Raw genomic sequence first — 20,047 nt, forward strand, 5'->3', positions numbered from 1 at the left:
TGTCACCATTAAATAATTGACACCCCCACCCCAATCTTCAGGCACCGTGAATGCAACCTCTACAACACCTTCAGCCCCAACTAGCCCAGGAAATAAGAGAGTGGACCCAAGAGTTGAATCCAGATCTTTGGAATGGCAAAGCACAACTCAGCCTCTCAACCTCAAAGCAGAGTGGTGAACCTGGGAGACAAATGTTTTGTTGATAGAAATAATTTGTAAATAAAAATTCCATATCATCATGCTGATCAATCCATAGACTGGTGGGTTGTGTCCATCTACCAGCAGGTGGAGATAGAGAGCAATCCTTTTGCCTCCCTATATGTGGTCATGTGCTGCCGGAAACTCCTCAGTATGTTCTCTATCTCAGCAGGTGGTGGTCACACACAGCAGCAGCTCTGGCTAGGTCTCCAAGCCTAATTTTTAGGTTTTGTTGAGTACCTGGGGTTGAGGGCTCTTCTTGAGCAAGTGCAAACCTGGTGGCGCCAGGTCCCTCCTTTTCTCCCCCCTCCCGCTGGCTCCGTTAAAAAAAAAAAAAAAAAAAAAAAAAATGTTGGACGTCCTTAAAGGCGTTTATTTCGACGTTTATTTAAACGTTTATTTAAACGTTTATTCTCCGAGGACAAGCAGGCTGCTTGTTCTCACGACTGGGTGACGTCCGCGGCAACCCCCACCAACCGGAAAAGCTTCGCGGGACGGTCGGCACGCAGGGCACGCCCACCGCGCATGCGCGGCCGTCTTCCCGCCCGTGCGCGACCGCTCCCGCCAGTTCCTTTTTTTCCGCGTCTGGAGAGAGTCGTGCCTTTGCCGCTCTCTCTGTTTCAGCCGCCGGAAAGCCGATCGCGTTTACGCGGATCGTTTTTTCTATTTAGTTTTTGTACACCGCGTCCTCCGGTTTTTCTTTCTTAAAAAAAAAAAAACAAACTGAACGTGTGGAGCACGCGCTCCCTTTTTCCCTCGCTTCTAGCGGGGACGCTGCGTTGCGGCCTAGTGGCCGCACGGTCGTTTTCCTTTTTCGAGGTGTGATTTCCGCCACCATCGACGACTTTAACTTCGCCGACGCGATTTTTCCGTCGATGTCCTCGAAGGTCCCGAGTGGATTTAAAAAGTGTGGTCGGTGCGGCCGGCCAATCTCGCAGACCGACACCCACGCTTGGTGCCTCCAGTGCCTCGGGCCGGAGCACAATCTCAAGTCGTGTCCCCTGTGTCTCGGTCTCCGGAAACAGACTCAGGTTGCGAGGCAAGTTCTGCGGGACCGTCTTTTTGGAACTTGCGCCGGCCCCTCGACGTCGACCTCGACGGCATCGGTATCGACGCCCGGTCCTTCGGTACCGGTATCGATGCCCGAGACATCGGCACCGATGGCATCGACCCCAGGAGAACAGGTCCCGTCGGCCCGCCGGTCCTCCGGTGAGGGTAGGGGTGAGAGGCCGCGTGGGCAGTCGGCCCCGGTCACTCCCTCAGCCCGTGGCCCACGGGACCGAACCCTGTCTGACCCGGTTCCTCGTGACCGAGGGGGATCGTCCTCCTCCTCCTCCATACCTCCCGGCGCCGGTGACGTGCATCGCAAGAAGAATAAGAAGCGTCGTCACCGGTCGCCCTCGCATCGGGACATCGGAGAGGAGGCGACGCCGAAGCGTCCACGTCGAGAGGAGAGGTCCCCGTCGGTAGTGGAGGTACCGACGCGACAGGGTCCCGGCACTTCGGTGCCGTCTCCTGGCCCCCACCAGATTCTGGCACCGACACCCCTACCGGCCCCACCGCCTTTCCCGGCAGCGGGCCTGGACGAGTGCCTCAGAGCCATCCTTCCAGGGATCCTGGAAGGGCTGATGCGCCAGGCTGTGCCCCTCGGCGCCGATGACTGTGGCGCCGGCGAGCTCTAGCCCGGCGCCGGGGCCGTCGACACCGCCGCCGCTTGCGGCGCCGGTCTCGACCGCCACGCAGGTGGAGTCCCCGTCGACGTCGATGGAGGGAGCTTCGTCCCTGCCGGCGCGGGAGTCCACCGCTCGACGACACCAAGGCCTCGGTGCCTCGACGTCGAGCCGGGCCCGGTTCAGGACTCAGCTACATGAGCTTATGTCCGATACCGAGGATGAGGCCTCGTGGGGGGGAAGAGGAGGACCCTAGATATTTCTCCTCAGAGGAGTCTACGGGCCTTCCCTCGGACCCCACGCCTTCACCGGAGAGGAAGCTCTCACCTCCTGAGAGTCTCTCCTTTGCCTCCTTTGTGCGGGATATGTCTATCAGCATTCCCTTCCCCGTGGTCTCTGTGGAAGAGCCGAGATGCTCGAGGTCCTCGACTATCCATCACCACCTAGAGAGTCCTCCACGGTACCGCTGCACAATGTCCTCAAGGAGACACTGCTTCGGAACTGGATGCGACCGTTAACTAATCCCACCATTCCCAAGAAAGCAGAGTCCCAGTACAGGATCCACTCTGACCCAGAGTTAATGCGGCCACAATTGCCCCATGACTCGGCGGTCGTGGATTCTGCTCTCAAGAGGGCACGGAGTTCGAGGGATACCGCCTCGGCGCCCCCGGGGTGGGAGTCTCGCACTCTGGACTCGTTTGGGAGGAAGGCCTACCAATCCTCCATGCTCGTGACCCGCATCCAGTCATACCAGCTCTATATGAGCATCCACATGCGGAATAATGTGAAGCAACTGGCGGACCTGGTCGATAAGCTCCCGCCGGAGCAGTCCAGGCCTTATCAGGAGGTGGTCAGGCAGCTGAAGGCGTGCAGAAAGTTCCTGTCCAGGGGTATCTATGACACCTGTGACGTGGCATCTCGTGCTGCGGCCCAAGGTATAGTGATGCGCAGGCTCTCATGGCTGCGCGCCTCTGACCTGGACAACCGCACCCAGCAGAGACTGGCCGACGTCCCTTGCCGGGGGGATAACATTTTTGGTGAGAAGGTCGAGCAGCTGGTGGACCAACTGCATCAGCGGGAAACCGCCCTCGACAAGCTCTCCCACCGGGCGCCTTCAGCATCCACCTGAACAGGTGGACGTTTTTCCCGGGCCCGGCAGGCTGCACCCTATTCTTTTGCAAGGCGTAGGTACAACCAGCCGGCCCGAAGGCCTCGTCAGGCACAGGGACAGACCCAGCGCGCTCGTTCTCGTCAACAGCGTGCGCCTAAGCAGCCCCCTGCGCCTCCACAGCAAAAGCCGGGGACGGGCTTTTGACTGGATCCACGGGAACATAGCCGCCCTCAAAGTGTCCGTACCGGACGATCTGCTGGTCGGGGGGAGGTTAAAATTTTTTCACCAAAGGTGGCCTCTCATAACCTCCGACCAGTGGGTTCTCCAAATAGTGCGGTGCGGATACGCCCTGAATTTGGCCTCCCTGCCACCAAATTGTCCTCCGGGAGCTCAATCCTTCAGCTCCCATCACAAGCAGGTGCTTGCAGAGGAACTGTCCGCCCTTCTCAGCGCCAATGCGGTCGAGCCCGTACCACCCGGGCAGGAAGGGCAGGGATTCTATTCCAGGTACTTCCTTGTGGAAAAGAAAACAGGGGGGATGCGTCCCATCCTAGACCTGAGAGGCCTGAACAAATTCCTGGTCAAAGAAAAGTTCAGGATGCTTTCCTTGGGCACCCTTCTGCCAATGATTCAGAAAAACGATTGGCTATGTTCCCTGGATTTAAAGGACGCATATACTCACATCCCGATACTGCCAGCTCACAGACAGTATCTCAGATTCCGCCTGGGCGCACGGCACTTTCAGTATTGTGTGCTGCCCTTTGGGCTCGCCTCTGCCCCACGAGTGTTTACAAAGTGCCTCGTGGTGGTAGCGGCGTACCTTCGCAAGCTGGGAGTGCACGTGTTCCCATATCTCGACGATTGGCTGGTCAAGAACACCTCGGAGGCAGGAGCCCTCCGGTCCATGAAGTGCACTACTCAACTCCTGGAGCTGCTGGGGTTTGTGATAAATTACCCAAAGTCCCATCTCCAGCCAACTCAGTCTCTGGAATTCATAGGAGCTCTGCTGAATACCCAGACGGCTCAGGCCTTCCTTCCCGAAGCGAGGGCCAACAATCTCCTGTCCCTGGCTTCCCAGACCAGAGCGTCTCAGCAGGTCACAGCTCGGCAGATGTTGAGACTTCTGGGTCATATGGCCTCCACAGTTCATGTGACTCCCATGGCTCGTCTTCACATGAGATCTGCTCAATGGACCCTAGCTTCCCAGTGGTTTCAGGCCACTGGGAATCTAGAAGATGTCATCCGCCTCTCCACCAGTTGCCGCACTTCACTGCTCTGGTGGACCATCCGGACCAATTTGACCCTGGGACGTCCATTCCAAATTCCGCAGCCCACGAAAGTGCTGACGACGGATGCATCTCGCCTGGGGTGGGGAGCTCATGTCGATGGGCTTCACACCCAGGGTCTGTGGTCCCTCCAGGAAAAGGATCTGCAGATCAACCTCCTGGAGCTCCGAGCGATCTGGAACGCACTGAAGGCTTTCAGAGATCGGCTGTCCTGCCAAATTATCCAAATTCGGACAGACAATCAGGTTGCAATGTATTACACCAACAAGCAGGGGGGCACCGGATCTCGCCCCTTGTCAGGAAGCCATGGGCATGTGGCGCTGGGCTTGCCAGTTCGGCATGCTCCTTCAAGCCACGTACCTGGCAGGTGTAAACAACAGTCTGGCCGACAGACTGAGCAGAGTCATGCAACCGCACGAGTGGTCGCTCCATTCCAGAGTGGTACGCAAGATCTTCCGAGAGTGGGGCACCCCCTCGGTGGACCGTTTCGCCTCTCAGACCAACCACAAGCTGCCTCTGTTCTGTTCCAGACTTCGGGCACACGGCAGACTGGCGTCGGATGCCTTTCTCCTCCATTGGGGGACCGGCCTCCTGTATGCTTACCCTCCCATACCTTTGGTGGGGAAGACCTTACTGAAGCTCAAGCAAGACCACGGCACCATGATTCTGATCGCGCCCTTTTGGCCCCGTCAGATCTGGTTCCCTCTCCTTCTGGAATTGTCCTCAGAAGAACCGTGAAGATTGGGGTGTTTTCCAACTCTCATCTCGCAGAACGACGGAGCGTTGCTGCACCCCAACCTTCAGTCCCTGGCTCTCACAGCCTGGATGTTGAGGGCGTAGACTTCACTGCGTTGGGTCTGTCTGAGGGTGTCTCCCGTGTCTTGCTTGCCTCTAGGAAGGATTCCACTAAAAAGAGTTACTTTTTCAAGTGGAGGAGGTTTGTCGTTTGGTGTGAGAGCAAGGCCCTAGAACCTCGTTTTTGCCCTGCACAGAACCTGCTTGAATACCTTCTGCACTTATCGGAGTCTGGCCTCAAGACCAACTCAGTAAGGAATCACCTTAGTGCGATTAGTGCTTACCATTATCGTGTGGAAGGTAAAGCCATCTCTGCAGAGCCTTTAGTCGTTCGATTCATGAGAGGCTTGCTTTTGTCAAAGCCCCCTATCAAGCCTCCTACAGTGTCATGGGATCTCAACGTCGTCCTCACCCAGCTGATGAAACCTCCTTTTGAGCCACTGAATACCTGCCATCTGAAGTATTTGACCTGGAAGGTCATTTTCTTGGTGGCAGTTACTTCAGCTCGTAGGGTCAGTGAGCTTCAAGCCCTAGTAGCTCATGCTCCATATACCAAATTTCATCACAACAGAGTAGTGCTCCGCACCCACCCAAAGTTCCTGCCGAAGGTGGTGTCGGAGTTCCATCTTAACCAGTCAATTGTCTTGCCAACATTCTTCCCCAGGCCGCATACCCGCCCTGCTGAACGTCAGTTGCACACATTGGACTGCAAGAGAGCATTGGCCTTCTACTTGGAGCGGACACAGCCCCACAGTCCGCCCAATTGTTTATTTCTTTCGACCCTAACAGGCTAGGGGTCGCTGTCGGGAAACGCACCATCTCTAATTGGCTAGCAGATTGCATTTCCTTCACTTACGCCCAGGCTGGGCTGGCTCTTGAGGGTCATGTCACGGCTCATAGTGTTAGAGCCATGGCAGCGTCAGTGGCCCACTTGAAGTCAGCCACTATTGAAGAGATTTGCAAGGCTGCGACGTGGTCATCTGTCCACACATTCACATCTCATTACTGCCTCCAGCAGGATACCCGACGCGACAGTCGGTTCGGGCAGTCGGTGCTGCAGAATCTGTTTGGGGTGTAAATCCAACTCCACCCTCCAGGACCCGCATTTATTCTGGTCAGGCTGCACTCTCAGTTAGTTGTTCTTCGTAGGTCAATTTCTGTTGTATCCTCGCCGTTGCGAGGTTCAATTGACCTGGGTTCTTGTTTTGAGTGAGCCTGAGAGCTAGGGATACCCCAGTCGTGAGAACAAGCAGCCTGCTTGTCCTCGGAGAAAGTGAATGATACATACCTGTAGCAGGTGTTCTCCGAGGACAGCAGGCTGATAGTTCTCACCTACCCTCCCTCCTCCCCTTTGGAGTTGCGTTTTCTTCATTTTTGCTAGTCATTCAACTGGCGGGAGCGGTCGCGCACGGGCGGGAAGACGGCCGCGCATGCGCGGTGGGCGAGCCCTGCGTGCCGACCGTCCCGCGAAGCTTTTCCGGTTGGTGGGGGCTGCCGCGGACGTCACCCAGTCGTGAGAACAATCAGCCTGCTGTCCTCGGAGAACACCTGCTACAGGTATGTATCATTCACTTTGCAGCTACTCACTGGGACACCAGGTCGTTACAGCTCGGAGCGAGAAGCAGGTAATTTTTACCTTTTTATAGCGGGCAGGGGGTTCCCCGATTGATCTCCACGTGGCCTATGGCGTCGGAGGGCGAGGGCGCGAAGAATCGCTCCCCGGACCGCGTGTGCGCTTCTAGCGGGGATGCGGGGGTCTTAAAGTCTGATTCGCCCTTGTTGGGTGTCAGTTCAGAGGCTGGTCAGTGTCCCGGGTCTTCCTCCGGTGCGGCGGTTTTTCCCGCCATAAACGCCCTTCCCCCGCTGCTCGCCTCCGCCATCTTGGCCGGCCACTCTGCTCGGACGGCTTCTTCTTGGGCCGCCCTTGAGCTGGGAGACGTTAATGCCATGGCCGCCCTTGATTTGGGCGACGGCAAAAAAGCGGCTAAAGTTAAGCGCCGTTCTTCCCGCGCGGCTCCTTCGCGGAGTGTCACGCCGGACGCCATCTTGGATGCGCAGCATGTTTCTCCCCCGCTCTTGCGAGCGCAGGTTGAGGGTGTGTCTAGGGCTGTGGCCCAGGCTGCTGAAGTGCACAGTCTGGGGGGGTTTCTCCCCCGAGTTTATTTTGCTGCTGGATCAGGCCTTCCTTATGCAAAGCGCTGCTCCTTCTCCCTTGTCCGATAAAGGGGTTGAGGCCCCCGGAAGTAAACGCCCTAGGGTGGATTCCCAGGCCTTAGAGGACTTTGTTTCCTCTGATGTAGATGAGGGCAGCGTATCTGAGTTCTCCCAACGGTCCTTTGGGGATTCCTTGGAGGAGACAGATTCCCGCTCGGCTGGAGCGGATGACCCCTCTGCAGCGCGGATCTTTCGCTCAGAGGATTTGCCCAACCTGTTAGTGCAGGCCATGAGCATTTTGAAGATTTCCTCTCCAGAGGACGTCTCTCCCTCAGCCCCTGTTGGCTCCGCCATTATGCTAGGGACGAAGCGCCCGCCTAGAACCTTCCACGTGCATAATGCCATGCACACCTTAATTTCGGCTCAATGGGATGTCTCGGAAGCGAGCCTCAAAGTGGCTAGGGCTATGTCCCGCCTCTATCCTTTGCCTGAAAGTGAACGGGAGGCCTTTCTTTGGCCTACCGTGGATTCTTTAATCACTGCGGTGACTAAGAAAACGGCGTTGCCGGTGGAAGGTGGCACGGCCCTAAAGGACGCCCAAGACAGAAGATTGGAAGCGGCCTTAAGGTCGTCCTTCGAGGCGGCTGCCTTAAGTTTGCAGGCCTCAGTTTGTGGCTCCTACGTGGCCAGGGCGTGCCTGACGATTGTGCAGCGGGCTTCCCCCTCGGATCCTTCCTTGAGGGCTGATTGGCCGGCCCTGGAATCGGGCTTGGCTTATTTGGCAGACTTGCTGTATGATGTCTTGAGAGCCTCGGCTAAAGGTATGGCTCAGACAGTCTCTGCGCGGCGGTGGCTTTGGCTGAAACATTGGTCTGCGGACCACCCTGGCTAAGTTGCCTTTTAAAGGCAAGCTGCTCTTTGGGGTCGAGCTGGACAAAATTGTGACCGATCTCGGCACGTCTAAGGGCAAGAGGTTACCAGAGGTCAGGGCTCGGGCCAGTGCTCGCCCCGGTATCTCCAGAGGACGGTTTCAGGAAGCCCGTCGGTACCGCCCGGGCAAGTCGGGCTCCTCTGCCCCCTCTTCCTTCAAGAGGAACTTCTCCCCCAAGCAGCATTCCTTTCGCAGAGACCGCCGTCCTGGAGGTGCGTCCTCCGGTCCTCCCCCAGGGTCTCGTACCCAATGACGGGGCCTTGGTCCACACCCCAGTGCAGATTGGAGGACGGCTGTCCTCGTTTCTGGGCGAGTTGACCACAATAACTTCAGACGCTTGGGTGCTGGAAGTCATCAAAGACGGCTACAAGCTAGAGTTCTGCCGACCCTTAAGAGACGGGTTTGTACTCTCTCCCTGCAAGTCTCCGGTCAAAGCTGTGGCAGTGCAGCAGACCTTGGACAATCTGATCCGCCTGGGTGCGGTCGTTCCGGTGCCAGAAAATCAGCTTGGCAAGGGACGTTACTCCATTTACTTTGTGGTACCAAAGAAAGGAGGTTCTGTACGGCCTATCCTCGACCTCAAAGGGGTCAATCGGGCCTTGAAAGTTCGGCACTTTCGCATGGAGACTCTCCGCTCTGTTATCGCGGCAGTGAAGGCAGGGGAGTTCCTGGCATCCTTGGACATCAAGGAAGCGTACTTGCATATTCCCATCTGGCCTCCTCATCAACGCTTTCTGCGTTTTGCAGTCCTGGGCCGACACTTCCAGTTCAGAGCCCTCCCGTTCGGGTTGGCTACTGCTCCGCGGACCTTCTCCAAAGTAATGGTGGTCATCGCGGCCTTCCTGCGAAAGGAAGGAGTACAAGTCCATCTTTATCTGGACGACTGGTTGATCCGAGCCCCCTCATATGCAGAGTGCGGCAAAGCTGTGGACCGGGTGATTGCTCTTTTGAGCTCCCTGGGATGGATCATCAACTGGGAGAAAAGCCAGCTGCGCCCGACTCAGTCCCTGGAGTATCTGGGAGTTCGATTCGACACCCAAGTAGGCAGAGTGTTCCTGCCGGACAATCGGATTGTCAAACTTCAGGCTCAGGTGGACCAGTTCCTAGTAGCCTCTCCGCTTCGGGCTTGGGACTATGTGCAGCTGTTGGGTTCTATGACGGCCACGATGGAAGTAGTGCCCTGGGCCAGGGCTCATATGAGACCACTACAACACTCTCTGCTGCAGCGCTGGACTCCGGTGTCGGAGGATTATGCTGTGCGCCTTCCCTTGGACCCAGCAGTGCGCAAGGTGCTGAGCTGGTGGCTGAAGACAGACAAGTTGTCTGCAGGGATGCCTCTTGTGACCCCGGAGTGGATTGTCGTCACGACGGACGCCTCTTTGACGGGCTGGGGAGCCCACTGCTTGGGAAGGACAGCGCAGGGGCTCTGGTCTCCTGCAGAGGCAAAGTGGTCTATCAACCTCCTGGAACTCAGAGCCATTCGGTTGGCGCTTTTGGAGTTCCTCCCGGTACTGGCGTTGAAGCCAGTACGGGTCCTGTCGGACAATGCCACAGCTGTGGCCTATGTCAACCGCCAGGGAGGTACCAAGAGCGTCCCTCTAGCCAAGGAAGCCATGAATCTATGCCAGTGGGCGGAAGCGAACCTGGAACAGCTGTCAGCGGCCCACATTGCCGGAGTCATGAATGTCAAGGCGGACTTTCTCAGTCGCCATACCTTGGATCCCGGAGAGTGGCAGTTATCGGCTCAGGTGTTCTTGGACATCACAAAGCGCTGGGGTCAGCCGAGCCTAGATCTGATGGCGTCATCGGCCAATTGCCAAGTGCCGCGCTTTTTCAGCAGAGGACGGGACCCTCGATCTCTGGGAGTAGATGCTCTTCTCCAACAGTGGCCGACACAGGAGCTTCTCTATGTGTTCCCGCCCTGGCCCATGTTGGGCAGGGTGCTAGATCGGGTGGCAAAGCATCCGGGCCGAATAATCCTGGTGGGTCCGGACTGGCCCAGACGTCCCTGGTATGCGGACTTGATCAGGCTCTCAGTGGACGACCCTCTGCGGCTGCCAGTGGAGCAGGGCCTGTTGCATCAGGGTCCCGTGGTGATGGAGGATCCCTCCCCCTTTGGTCTTACGGCCTGGCTATTGAGCGGCAGCGTCTGAGGAAGAAGGGCTTCTCAGACAAGGTCATCGCCACTATGCTGAGAGCGAGGAAGCGCTCTACTTCTACTGCTTACGCCAGGGTTTGGCGTACCTTTGCAGCGTGGTGTGAAGCAGGCTCACTTTCTCCCTTCACTGCTCCAATTTCTTCAGTGCTGGCGTTCCTGCAAGAAGGTCTGGAGAAAGGCCTGTCGCTCAGTTCCCTTAAAGTCCAGGTAGCGGCTCTGGCTTGCTTCAGGGGCCGCCTGAAGGGTGCTTCCCTGGCTTCGCAGCCAGATGTGGTACGTTTCCTCAAGGGAGTTAATCACCTGCGCCCTCCTCTGCACTCAGTGGTGCCTGCGTGGAATCTCAACCTGGTGCTAAGAGCCTTGCAGAAGCCGCCTTTTGAACCCTTGTCGAGGGCATCTCTGAAAGACCTGACGTTGAAAGCAGTCTTTTTGGTGGCTATCACTTCAGCTAGAAGAGTTTCCGAGCTCCAGGCACTCTCGTGTCGAGAGCCTTTTCTGCAGTTCACTGAGGCAGGAGTGACTATTCGCACAGTGCCTTCCTTCCTGCCCAAGATTGTTTCTCGCTTCCATGTGAATCAGCAGCTCTGTCTCCCTTCCTTTCGTAGGGAGGACTACCCAGAGGAATACTCTGCTCTCAAATTTCTGGATGTGAGACGAGTCATCATCAGATACTTGGAAGTGACCAATGATTTCCGGAAATCGGATCATCTGTTTGTCCTGTTTGCAGATCCTCGTAAGGGTCTGCAGGCTGCTAAGCCTACAGTGGCAAGATGGGTCAAGGAAGCCATTGCAGCGGCTTATGTGGCCGCGGGGAAGGTGCCGCCTATTCAGCTGAAGGCTCACTCCACTAGAGCTCAGGCGGCCTCGATGACAGAGGCCGAGTCCGTCTCCCTGGAAGAGATTTGCAAGGCGGCAACTTGGGCATCGGCCCATACCTTCTCCAGGCATTACCGCTTGACTGTGGCTGCTCGGGCGGAGGCCTGGTTTGGAGCTTCAGTGTTGCGGTCAGGGATTTCAATGTCCCGCCCTGGGTGAGTACTGCTTCGGTATATCCCACCAGTCTATGGATTGATCAGCATGATGATATGGAAGGTAAAATTATGTATCATACCTGATAATTTTCTTTCCATTAATCATAGCTGATTAATCCATAGCCCCTCCCAGATATCTGTACTGTTTATATTCTGGTTGTATTTCAGATTCAAGTTTAGTCTTCAGTTCCTGTTCAGGAGGACTTCGTGTTCAAGTTTTTTCAATGGATTCTTCAAGAGTTGAGACGAGTTTGTGTTACAGTGAGCTGCTGCATTCCTCTCCCCTCCGTTTTACGGGGCTGGATTGAGACATAAATTCGGCCGGCGCTCCCTCCCGCTTCGTGCGGCTGTAGGGCAGCTTTGTACCCCTCCCGCTTCGGCGGTGTTAGGGTCAGTCAGCTCCTCCCGCGGTTGCAGGATAAGCCAGATCCCCCCGCCTCAGCGTTGTCCCTCCCCCGCTCCACGGGGATGAGCTGGACGGATTCCCCTCCCCCACTTGTGTGGGGATGAGCTGGGTTAATTCCCCTCCCCCGTTTCGGCGGTGGTGAGCTGGGCAGAGTGTCCCTTTGTGGGTGTAATTCTCTAAGTGCTGAGTCCTGCGGATGGAGCTTGGATATCGACATACTGAGGAGTTTCCGGCAGCACATGACCACATATAGGGAGGCAAAAGGATTGCTCTCTATCTCCACCTGCTGGTAGATGGACACAACACACCAGCTATGATTTATGGAAAGAAAATTATCAGGTATGATACATAATTTTACCTTAGTGCTTCCTCCACGACCCTCCAGACCGGTCAAGACGCGTGGGTTATGTCCTCCTACCAGCGGAGGGAGACTGAGAAACACTGAGCTTTTGAATACTGTATATATAACCTGTGCAGTACATCCACTAGCCAGTATTTTCTTAGTCTCAGCAGAGGTAGAAGGACAGCCTGTGCAGTCTTCAATAGTCTGGTGAGGTAGTTTGACTATTCGGTTAAGGGGATTTTACTCTTCTTGCCAATTTATTGGTTTTTGACTATTCCCTGTACGTGTTGAAAAAAAAAAAAAGTGCTTCGGGGCCCTGGGTCCGGTGGGGCCCAGTTTTTCCTCCTGGGGTGTCACACCTGGTTTCAGGTCCCTCCCCCTGTGCTCTCTATGGAGATTCTGGCAGCTTTGTGCCTCGGCTGCTTTTATAATATTGTAGCCTCCCACTTCTCAGCTGCCAATTTGTGTTGCTATCTCTTTAAGAGCTATCTGGGCCTGTATCTGACTAGGAACGGACGGCAGGTTCGATTCCTGTTTATAGCGAGAGAGCAGTGCGAGTGATTGTTGTGGGAAAGCGGTGAGTGAGAATGGCGCCGCTTCGCACAGCGTGTTGTGAGCTTCAGAGTTATGGCAGGCAAACTCCTCCAGTGCCGCGCGTGTTCGCGCCAAGGAGTAGAATCTCCGGGAGGACAGTGCCGGCTGTGCGGCGAACCGAAGCAGGCCTCGTCGAAGGCGGCGCCCCCGGTGTTAATTGCGGAGGTTCCAGCTAATTCGGGGGTGTCGGGGGCAGCGGGAGCTCCGGCAGGAACGGCGTCAGCGAGTTTAGTTTTGGCGGGAATGCCCGCCATTTTGGATACCGCGCGTCCCGCGGAATCAGCTGTTTTTGGCCCTGCTGCTCCTGGGTCGCCTCCGAAAGTGGTACCGGAGGGTCCAGGAGGCGTTGGTTTTCCTCCGGAGTTTGTTTGGACCCTCTATCAAGCCTGGAAGTCGGGACCCCCGCCTTTAGGGGAGGGGACTAGTTCAGCACTGGCTAAGAGGCCTCAGTTTGAGTGGGACGACGAGGAGGGATTCTCTCCTGTAGGGTCCGAAGGGGCTCTTAGTGAAATAGGGGATTCTGAGGGGTTTGAGGGCTCTCTGGATCCGGATTTGGTGGTGCCTGGAGAGGATCCTTCTGTAGTGAGGATTTTTCATAGGGAGGAGCTTGCGGAACTCATTGAGCAGGTCTCTTCCACCCTTAAGCTTGAACAGCCAGAGGCGGCTTTGGGGGAGGCTAGACAGGTAGATCCCTTGGTTAAGGGTATTCGGCGGCAGGCTAGGTCCTTTCCCATTAATAAGGATCTGCGGGATATGGTGTTTCAAGAGTGGCATTCGCCGGACTCTCCCTGTAAAGTTTCTAAAGCGATGACAAGACTTTATCCGCTTCCACAGGAAGGTAGAGATTCCTTTAAGGCACCCACAGTAGATGCTGTGGTGACAGCAGTTACAAAAGCCACGGCTATTCCGGTAGACGGTGGGACCGCTCTCCGTGATCCCCAGGATAGGAGGCTTGAGTCCTTTCTCAAGCTGAGTTTTCGATTTGTCGGCCCTGGCTCTGCAGGCCTCGGTTTGTGGGGGGCTGGTTGCGCGGGCGTGTTTCCGTTGGGCCGAGAAGCTTCTTGATGATTCGGTGGAGGTTGGGACCTCGGGTGCAGGAGTTAGCCAAATTGGAGATGGGATCATCCTTTTTGTCTGATGCGCTTTATGATTTGCTCCGTGCCTCAGCCAAGAATATGGCTCTGCTGGTGAGGGCACGTAGGGCCCTTTGGTTGCGAGGTTGGGTCGCGGACGCGGCCTCTAAAGCTAAGCTGTGTTCGCTTCCCTTTAAGGGGCCCATGCTTTTTGGTGAGGATTTGGATAAGTTGGTGCACGGTCTCAGCGATGCCAAGGCCCCTCGCCTTCCGGATTTTCGTCCCAAGGCGGCTACCAGGGGTACTTCCTCCCGAGGTCGGTTTAAGGAAGCTCGTCGGTATAGGCCCGGGAGGACTAGTGGGTCCTATAGAGGTCGGTTTTTCCAGCGCACCCAGTCCTTTCGTGGGAATCGGCGCGGAGGACGGGATTTTTCCCCGGGAGGGCAGGTTTCGGGGCGTAATTCGCAATGAAGGTGTGCGGGCTCTGGTTCGGGTAGGGGCTCGGCTGAGTCTGTTTTACCAGAACTGGGCCCAAATCACAACGGATCAGTGGGTTCTCGAGGTGGTGCGAGACGGATATGCACTGGAGTTCGACAGCTCGCCTCCCGAAAGGTTCCTGGAGTCCCCTTGTGATTCGAGGCTTAAGCGGGCAGCAGTGCGGGACACTTTGGCTTGCCTGATCAGTCTGGGGGCGGTGGTACCTGTGCCCGCCGCTCAGCACCGCTTGGGCTATTCGATCTATTTTGTGGTCCCAAAGAAGGAGGATGCCTTTCGGTCTATCTTAGATCTGAAGACAGTCAATGCAGCTCTCAGGGTTCCCTCTTTTCGCATGGAAACATTGAGGTCGGTCATTGTCGCGGTGCAGGAAGGGGAGTTTCTCACGTCTTCGGATTTGAAGGAGGCTTATCTGCATATCCCCATTCGTGCCGCTCATCAGCGATTTCTGCGCTTTGCAGTTTTAGGGAAGCATTTTCAGTTTTGTGCTCTGCCTTTCGGATTAGCAATGGCTCCTCGAACATTTTCCAAGATTATGGTTGTAGTGACGGCGGCCTTGCGGAAGGAAGCAGGGTATTCTGGTGCACCCGTACCTGGACGATTGGTTGATTTGGACCAAGTCCCAGTCAGAGAGCGAGGTGGCTACTGCTCGAGTGGTTTCTTCAGTCTCTGGGCTGGGTAGTGAACTTCGGCAAGAGTCACCTGGTGCCGTCGCAGTCGCTGGAGTATCTGGGGGTTCTTTTCGATACCAGGAACGGTCGAGTCTTCCTGCCGGGCCTCCGGATTCGCAAGTTGCAGGGTCAGATTCGTCTATTTCTGGCGGAATCGGCTCCGACGGCCCGCGAGTATCTGCAAGTCCTGGGGTTAATGGTGGCCACCATAGAGGTAGTTCCGTGGGCTCGGGCGCACATGCAGCAGTTGCAGTCAGCTCTTCTCAGTCAGTGATCACCTCTGTCTCAGGAGTTGGACATGCACCTTCAGCTGTCGGTAATCCCGCGCCTCAGTCTCCGGTGGTGGCTAGACCCATGCAATCTGGAAAAGGGAATGCCGTTGGAGGCCCCGCAGTGGGTGGTCCTCGTCACAGACGCCAGTCTCCAGGGCTGGGGAGCTCATTGTGTCGGGCAGGTAGCTCAAGGCCAGTGGTCTCGGTTAGATGCTCAGTGGTCCATCAACCGGTTGGAAACTCGGGCCATTCGGTTGGCGCTTCAGGCCTTTCAGACTCTTCTGTTCCGCAAAGCAGTCAGGGAGCTTTGCGACAACGCCACCGCCGTAGCTTATGTCAACCGTCAGGGGGGCACAAAGAGTCAGGCGGTCGCGGAGGAGGCGGCACTGTTGTGCCAATGGGCGGAGGTTCATCTTCTAGCGCTCTCCGCGGCACATGTGGCTGGAGTAGACAACGTGGAGGCAGATTACCTAAGCAGGCATTCTCTAGACCCCGGAGAGTGGTCTCTTCATCGGTCAAGCACATTGTGTCGGTCTGGGGAATTCCCGTGATGCATCTCATGGCAACGGCCCGCAATGCTCAGGTTCAGAGGTTTTTCAGTCGACGGATCCTCGAGCGGAAGGCATAGATGCGCTCCTGATGCCTTGGCCTCAGGAGTTGCTGTATGTTTTTCCTCCATGGCCGTTAGTCGGTCGCGTGGTTCAGCGCATCGCTCGGCACCCCGGACAAGTGATTTTGATAGCCCCGAATTGGCCGCGTCGGCCGTGGTACGGGGATCTAGTTCGGCTGGCAGTAGCGGATCCTCTGCCGTTGTCAGATTCAGTGGTGTTGTGTCAGGAACTGATAGTTATGCCAGATCCGGATCGGTTCTCGCTTACGGCCTGGCTCTTGAGAGGCACAGGTTAAGGAAGAAAGGTTTTTCGTCCAGAGTTATCGATACGATGTTGAGTTCGCGTAGGCAGTCCACTTCGTTGGCGTATGTCCGGGTCTGGAGAGTCTTTGAGCATTGGTGCGCAGGTAGACAGGTTCTTCCCTTTCGAGCGTCAGTGACGGATGTATTGGAGTTTTTGCAGGATGGTATGGACAGGGGTCTGGCCTTGTCTTCCTTGAAGGTACAGGTGGCGGCTTTGTCGTGTTTTCGTGGGAAGATCCAGGGGAAGTCGTTAGCTTCTAGTCCTGATGTTGTTCGTTTTTTGAAGGGTGTTAAGTTACTGCGACCGCCCCGGCGTCGGATGGTGCCTCCGTGGGAATTGAATTTCGTTTTGGATGCTTTGGTGAGGCCGCCGTTTGAGCCCTTGGTTTCTGTTTCGGATAAGGATCTTTCCCTAAAGACGGTGTTCTTGGTGGCTATTACTTCAGCTCGGAGGGTGTCGGAACTTCAGGCTTTGTCTTGTAGAGAACCCTTTTTGTCTTTTTCCAAGGAGAAGGTTTCATTGCGCCCGGTGCCGTCCTTTTTGCCCAAGGTGGTTTCAGAGTTCCATGTGAATCAAGTTATTTCCTTGCCAGTTTTGGGTGACGACGGGGGATGCGGAGCAGCGTCGACTGGCCAAGTTAGATGTGCGAAGAGTCTTACGCTGTTAAATTTCCAGAACTCGGCACTATAGACTTTCTGATCGTTTGTTCGTTCTTCATGGTGGTGCAAGAAAGGGCGTGGCAGCTTCCAAAGCTACGATAGCTAGATGGTTGAAGGAGTCTTGCTTCTGCTTATTTGCTGAAGGGCCGCGTGGTCCCTAAGGAGTTTTCGGCTCATTCTACCAGGGGAATGGCGACCTCCTGGGCGGAGAGTAGTATGATTCCTCCGTTAGATATTTGTCGAGCGGCGGTTTGGTCATCATTGCATTCCTTTGTTAAACATTATAGGATTGATGTGCATGCCAAGGAAGAGGCAGGCTTTGGGGCTGCAGTGTTGACCTCTGGCCTTCGTGGATCCCGCCCTTAGGATTTTTACTGCTTTGGTACGTCCCACACATCTTGACCGGTCTGGAGGGTCGTGGAGGAAGGTGAAATTAGATTTTACCTGCTAATTTTCTTTCCTCTAGACCCTCCAGACCGGTCAAGGCCCGCTCTGTCTGTACTTTAGGCCAGGAGGTCTGCTTGGTCTGTTTTGTCTGTTGTTCTCTCTTGGCAGCTGTTGTGTGGTTTCTGTGGTTTCAGACTCTGGTGTTACCAGTTTTGTTGGTATGAGTCTGGTCAGGTGTGACAGTGTTTGATAGTCCACCTGTGGAAGCACACACGATAAAGGGACACAGTGAAAAATGAAGAAAGTGTCCAGTTGGCAGTGACCACGTACAGGGTTGTTCGTTGTAGTTGGTGTTTTTGTTTTCTCAGCTTTGTCAGGGTTATACTGGCTAGTGGATGTACTGCACAGGTTATATATACAGTATTCAAAAGCTCAGTGTTTCTCAGTCTCCCTCTGCTGGTAGGAGGACATAACCCACGCGTCTTGACCGGTCTGGAGGGTCTAGAGGAAAGAAAATTAGCAGGTAAGATCTAATTTCACCTTGGTGTTATGTAACAAGAATTGATTATTTTTCTTTTTATATATTTTTTTATAATTAAATAATACATTCAAGAATAACTCAAATTAGGTACCAGTGCTATAATCAAAATAGAACCCAGCAAATGTAAATAACCTACAAGAAAAGGAAACGGGTCCTTAGGAAAGATCAAATGTTAAATTCACCAATAAGAAGGAAAAGAAATGTGGTGCAAGGAGACTTCTTTCAGGATAGACTTATTGTGTTCGGGGGACTTGGGCCTCGCGCGCCTACATATGGAATGGCAGTGTGCACATCTCCCTCTTTTTTTTTTTTTTTTTCTCTGAGTTTGGTAGGGGCTGTTAAGTATGTTAAAGGTGGCTGGTTACTTCGTTTTCAGGGTGGTCTAGAGAGGATGGGGGAGAGGGCTGTAGGGGGTGTTTCACTCGTACAATACTAGGGGATATTTCTGTTCTGGCTAATTTTAAGGTTCTCTTAGTGCTTGGGTCAATCCTACAAATTTGCATATTTTTAAATACTGTACAAGGGGCTGGGGTATGGGGGTGTGTGAAATGTGTTAAAACCTTTGACATAGTCCTTTACATAGTAACATAGTAGATGACGGCAGAAAAAGACCTGCACGGTCCATCCAGTCTGCCCAACAAGATATACTCACATGTGCTACTTTTTGTGCATACCTTACCTTGATTTGTACCTGTCCTTTTCAGGGCACAGACTGTATAAGTCTGCCCGCATTATCCCCGCCTCCCACCACCGGTTCTGGCACAGACTGTATAAGTCTGCCTAGCTGTTAACTTAAGCTCTGGAAGTTGTTGCCAGAGAATGTGGTAACAGCAGTTAGAGTACCTGGGTTTAAAAAAAGATTTCGACAAATTCCTGGAGGAAAAGTCCATAAACTGCTAGTAAGCTGGACACTACTTATAACCAAAAACAGAAACTATGGTTCCACATTAAACATTAAAGCCATTACTTATCCCGGGGGTTGGCAAGACGGAATCTTGTTACTAGTTGGGATTCTTCTAGGTACTCGTGACCAGAATTGGCCCATGTTGGAGACAGGTTACTGGGCTAGATGGACTGTCTGCCCCAGTATGGCTTTTCTTATGTAAAGCAGAAAAAGAGCATTTCGCCAGGAACTCACCATACAAAAAAAACAAAAATTTTGATTTTGGTGTCTTCTCAGTAAACCATAAACCCTCTCCAGTTCCAAGGTTATTGTGAAGTACCTGTAATATAAAACCTACAAAAATTACCCAGGACCTATAGAGCTAATTTATTGTAGCATAACACCACTAATTAACAGAAGTAGCACAAAGACTCTACCTAGGAACGCTCAACATAGTAAATATTGCAGTGGAACCTAGAACATCAATATGCCTATTGTGGAACTGAACAAGCTGAAATATTACGGATGCTTAAATAGAAACTCCATGCAGTACCTGGCCTCGGTCACAATTATTGAACACAAATAGATCCTTTCCAAGTGCAGAATAAGTGACCACAACGTTTAAATATGGACATGTAGAAAAAAATTAAATATAACCCCTAAGAAGCCACACTCTGCACACAGAGCAACACTAGAGAAATGCAAACAGCACCCTACATTCTATAAAATATTAAAAAATCAGTGTAAATTTCTTTTAACTCTGACATTTTCCATTCACTAAATTCAAAATAAAATTCTTTTCTACCTTTGCTGTCTGGTTGTTTTGTTTTTCTTATCATGTTTGTCAAAAAATACAAGCAGTGGGAATCAAGTATCAAAAAAACCTCCCCAAAAGTCAAACAAGTACTAAATTACAATGAAGCAGTTTTAAACTTAAAATAAGTATAATGATGATAGATTCAAAAAACTAAAACAAAAAAAAAAATCAAAATATCATATCACAATATCAAAAAATGGTAAACGCCAGATTCAATCAGTACACCAAACCCTAGTGAAACAAGTCCACTTAATAACGTTGAAAAACAAATCCTAGAAAAAGACTTATCTGTATTCCAGGAATCGAGTGCTAAATCTTCAGTACGGAGGACAAGTTTCCAAAATAGTGTCTAGGGTTTGCTGTAGTCAATTCACAGCTGGTTGGTCATGCATTAGAAGAGTGTCTGTAAATCCATGCTTATAAAACACAGTCCACAAGAACTGGCAATCTGGCATTTCTCATCTCTGCCGCAATCTAGCATTTTTTTCCCCACCTCCATCTCCAGTGCGGTTTCTCTCTCCCTTCCCTTCTCCTCAGTCTGATGTCATTTTCCTTGCTTTTTCACTGCTCCCTGCCCCCTCCTGCTGCAGTTCTCAGATCTTCTACCAGCATTAACTCTCCTCTCAAGACAGCCTCGCTCTTTGCCAGCCCTAAAAGC

General features: G+C 53.7%; 1 protein-coding gene across 1 annotated transcript in view; it reads left to right on the forward strand.

The window, feature by feature from the left end:
* LOC115476533 (ankyrin repeat and KH domain-containing protein 1-like) overlaps window positions 1-20,047 on the forward strand; it is a 321,971-nt gene that overhangs the window by 206,608 nt on the left and 95,316 nt on the right.

Source organism: Microcaecilia unicolor, chromosome 8 (genome assembly GCF_901765095.1).
Source record: "Microcaecilia unicolor chromosome 8, aMicUni1.1, whole genome shotgun sequence".
In the NCBI taxonomy this organism is placed as follows: domain Eukaryota; kingdom Metazoa; phylum Chordata; class Amphibia; order Gymnophiona; family Siphonopidae; genus Microcaecilia; species Microcaecilia unicolor.